This window comes from Morone saxatilis, unplaced genomic scaffold (genome assembly GCF_004916995.1).
Source record: "Morone saxatilis isolate NCDOM2014 unplaced genomic scaffold, NCSU_SB_2.0 Contig17, whole genome shotgun sequence".
NCBI classification, from domain to species: domain Eukaryota; kingdom Metazoa; phylum Chordata; class Actinopteri; family Moronidae; genus Morone; species Morone saxatilis.
In genome coordinates this window covers 14,537,707-14,542,577 of record NW_023339729.1, presented here as the reverse complement: position 1 = coordinate 14,542,577, position 4,871 = coordinate 14,537,707, and the positions used below count along the sequence as shown (strand labels likewise).

The window sequence follows — 4,871 nt, the reverse complement described above, 5'->3', positions numbered from 1 at the left end:
ACACACACACACACACATAGCAGATGCTATGTCACCAGAAATAGCATTTTTTGTTTTTGCGATTGTTAGTGTTTACAACAAGCTCGTTATGGGAAATATGGCTGTGTCGTTGTATTATTACCATAAGTCATGATTACAACCTCTGAGCCCAACGATCCTTATTGAATCATCAATTAGACTGTATAATTGAGTAATTCCAGTTTTAGCCAGATTGATTTACACTTCAGTACTCTGCTAGGCTTGAATGAGATCAAATGATATTAGATGCCTTCAAGTGTACCATGTTGTCATTCAGTAAGTAGAATAAATATGTTTTTTATTTATCGTTTAAGTACTATCAATCTTTTTCTCCTGGTGGTTTGCCAAGACATAAATACTGCTGATGCTCTCTCTCATTCTCTGGTGAGTGAGTGAGATGGTACTGATTGGACACAGTAATTGGACTTAATGAATATGTCAACAGCCTGTTTCTTTCTCTCTCCATTAAACACAACTGGATTAGATTTACTGTGCTTACTCCAACAACTTAAAGACTCCATCAGTAGGCTACTTTCCACACGCACGCACCCACACACACAAAAACACACATACACAGAGATTGGCTTAGCTCAGTAGATCAATGGCCTCTTGGTCAATGTCTCCTACGGGAGGGTAATCTATCTGCTCCTCACTAATGAAACAGTCTGACCACTGTGTGTGTGGGGGGTGGGTCGGGGGGGGGGGGGGGGGGTTAAATGTCTTTGTGCATTCATGGGTGTCAGATTGTCTCTAAAGTGTTTGTTTATGGTGTCATGTTGTTTGTTCTTAGGTTAATTACAGACTGTTCCCTTTTTAAAATCTTAAAGAATAATTACCTTGACAAATCTTATTATATAATAACATGTCGATGATACTGAAAAAAGACATAAATCTTCAGCTTGTATTAAAAGATTCTCACATATATACACCTCCACAGTAGTGGTGACACAGATAGTCTGTTAAATTTGGCTGCCACTTTTTAAAAACACATTGATTCTAACACATTGTTTTTAGTCAGCACATTTTTTTATACTCAGACCAAATTGTCTTTGAAGGGTGAAAAAGTTGCTGCTGTTCTCTGTTTTCTGTCTCTCTGGTGTCGAAAAATGTTTTCTTATCAAAGCTCCATGATAAAAATACCAATTCCAAATGAAGTGTGCACAGACAATGAGAGGGCAACAACCCAAAATGGTCACACAAAGGCGATAAATGAACTCCTATTTTACCCTGCCATCCTTTTTTAAATTTAAGTTATAAAAGTCTTGTGTATCCTGGTGGCCTGATGGTTGAGATGTACATGTAACCACAACATCCCCAGTTCAGTGCAGGCCATGGACCATTATTGCATGCCTTAGACCACTCTTTGACTGGCCATGTTTCTTCTCTGTATCTCTACTGTCACTATTCAATAAAGGCACAATGCCAAATAAATAAATAAATGCTCTCTTCAGCTGCAAAATTGGCTAAAAAATATTCAAAGCCATAAACCACATTCTGAATCCATCAGTTACATTGTGGAGACAGTCTCCTAACTTTTCTTTCTTTCCATAGATAAGTCTCTCTACAGGGACCTTGTGGAACTTCATTGCAGAACATGTTGGTACTGCAATGTACCATCATGTTCTCCTAATGAGCTACAGTTTTGAGTTTTAAATACAACTTTTTATATATTCAAGTTTTCTTTGAGTAAAATAACAAAATGGTACCCTCATTCTATTTTGGTGACCTTTTCAGAAACCAAGTAGAGAGAGCTGCAGCTAATTTGTGTCACAAGAACACATTGTTATTCAAGTGAGCTCAACCTTTACAATATGTCTGAAAACATTTAAGGTAACATCTGCTTGTTATTTATTTTTTATTTTTTTAATTAGGAAGCACTTGGATTCTTTTGTAATGTGTAAAGGGTCGGGGTATGCGTGATCAAAACTAGTTTGCAGGACTTGTTGTCTGACCACATCAGAAATCAAATGTGTTAATAGTTGTTCTGAACGGCCACACTGGAAGGTGGCATGAAAAGCCTGCCATCATGGACCCCCCCTGTCTAAAGTGATATAATTTAATGGGGACAACTGTACACATTTTCAGACTGTCTCTCCTGAAAGACATTCATAGTGCTGCACTCATTTCTGTCAAAAAGTGATAGAAATAGTTGCATATAGAGAACTAGAAAGAGAAGTTCAAAGCCTGGCTCTTTTCTAACCTCCACACAGCTGGCCAATTGTAGCGTGAAGTGGATTAGAAAGGTAAAATGTGTGACAAAACAGCATTATAATGCTAAGTACTGTAGTGCTGCAGAGGTGTCCTGACTTACAAATCTTGTTCTCCAAATCGTGTTTGGTACAGACCCCAACAAATCTCTCCAGTTTATTTCTGTGAAAATGAAAATTGTAATGCAAAACTGGTCATTCCTGCAAATTCTGAATCATATTGCAATCACAATATCTGTCATAATAATTGCACTTTACCAAATCGTAAAGTCTTCAGACGGAGTGTGCCTGTTGACTTGTCAGACTTGGAAAGTTATGGAGATGGTCAGACAGTCCCTAGTCCCACTAATCCAACGTTGGAAAGATGTGGGGATTTCCAAAGCTAGTGAACCATCCGACAAGCACTTCTGACGGAGTATACTGGCAGCTTAAAGTTGTTTGCATCGTCTCTTTCCAAGGCCACATGCATTGCAGCCAGGAGAGTGTAGCAGTGTGAAGTACAGTAGGTCAGTGGTTGGCAAGGGAAGACAGAGATGAACAACACCCAAGAAACCAGTATTAGCTCCCCTTCCTGCTCTGCTATACTAGGGTCTGGTGAAGTCTGGAGCTGCAGAGGGAAGGGAGAAGGCGAATAAATATACAAGTTTCAGAGATTCAGCAAATCCATGAGGGCTATTTCTAGATTTTTTTTCTTTCTGTTTATTTAAAGTTTTCTCCTGAACAGCCCCCTCAAATGCCAATTTAAGGACAGACTCTTTTATGATTTATTTTAATGATGCGACTGTCAAATGGTATCCAGTGCAGCAGAACCTGTCTCACTTTACACTGTAGATCGACTAAAGCACTTTAAAATCTATCTAGTTCTACCTCACACAATCTCCTGTGAAGTGTCTTGGAAAGTTGCTCTGCAACTGCGCCCTATGGTAATCTAATTTCAACCTTTCTTCTCTCTTTCCCTCTTGTTCCTCTCCCCTCTCCCCTTTTTTTGCTCCTTCTCTTTGCAGTTTGACGTGTTGAAGTGCTTCTTAAGGTAAGAGAGTCTCATTTTGTGTTTTTCTTCTCTTGTACTTTCTTCCTCTGATTTTCAACCCATAAAACACAGCATGCCATCAGCACTTGGCACAGTGTGTGTATCACGAAACAATCTGCGTCCTCAAAATTTATTTGGCTCAGGATCTTGCTCACTGAAACACAATAACATTGTGTTAAGATAACAAAGAGACATACTGGGTAACACTCCCACTGCACTCCCCTGGTAAAGCCATGATCAGAAATGCACAGAACTGAATCAGTGGCCAGTAAGACACTTTATATAGGCAATTCTAATACATTTACATCATTCCATTAGTTAGTAAATAGTTTAAATCAATAAGATATATCATAATGTGTAGTAATTCTACCCAGTACGCACAAAGAGTAATAATACTCGGTAAATTCTCTTCCACGGTGTCTTGCAACTGAATCTTCCTGTCACAAGCAGTTAGTCATAACCGGGTCTGTGTGCAAAAAAACAACCTACCTTATAGTTTTAAAAAGCAAGGCCACTGTTATTGTTTATTTATGGATTACTGGTTTCAGCTTTAGTATATCTCAAACTTATTACTTTCAGGCTGGCAAGCTCTGTAATAATATCAGCAGACTCACAATACTTTCAAAAGAAAATTAAATGTGCTCCAGTGCCATACAACTGGGCCTGACCTTGTGGTTAGGAACACAGGATGTGTGTGTGATATCCCAGTGTACAGTGTGAGCATGGGTAAAGCATGTGGTGTGCAGGCTGTGTTTTTGTTTTTTCTATATCAGTTGAAAACCTTATATCTGCCCATGTCTTTTGATTATAAATGGTTTTATTTTAGAGCTCAGTGATGAATACATCTAAACCCCCTAATTTGTATAATTTTCTTTAAATATAGCTGAACTGTAATTCAAGATTACTGTTCATGTTCTCTTCATATGATTGTAGTTTGACTAAATAAAGAAAAATGTAATATTGTAGTACAGACTTTTGTTAATTGAATTTCTAATAAAAGAAATGACGTTACATTATCAAATTTTTGATTTAAAAGCCTATACACATTCATTATACAAAAAAAAAATGTGAACACCATCTGGAGCCAGTGTTTCATTTGTCCCTTCTGGGCTACTGTTTAAACATAGCTCTGTTTAGATATAAAAAGGCTTATTTTCAGTTGATATATAATATTCCATTTCTGCCAATAAATCCTAAATGTTACACACTGGACCTTTAAATACAAATTTTTTTCTTTAATCTCCAATTGGTAAAAAGGTTTATTTTGATGGTGAAGAGAAAAAAATGTTTTGTAATTTTTTTTAATGACAAGAATAAACTTCAGCCATTTTAATTATTTAACCCAGTGTTTTTTTGAAATATTTTTTTTATATTCAATTTTTAAGAGAAAAAAAAAAATACTAAATTGCTACATTTCAAATGTTTAGAATCCATGACTACATTCATATAAAAAAATACAACTTTCATCATGCAGTACAACTGAGACGGCATTGTAGTTGCATTGAACTGGGTCTTTTTAATAAGTTGTACTTACACTACATGGGCTTGTGCTTTCTGAGGATTTACTATAGTTAAAAAGTGTATGGCAGTTAACAATTGCATTGAATATACTAGTG

At 36.8% G+C, this 4,871-nt stretch overlaps 1 protein-coding gene across 1 annotated transcript in view; it reads left to right on the top strand.

Moving 5' to 3' along the window:
- ptprdb (protein tyrosine phosphatase receptor type Db) overlaps positions 1 to 4,871 on the top strand; it is a gene marked incomplete in the record, with an annotated part of 146,898 nt that overhangs the window by 21,808 nt on the left and 120,219 nt on the right. The window contains 1 exon segment of the mRNA XM_035660027.1: positions 3,230 to 3,255.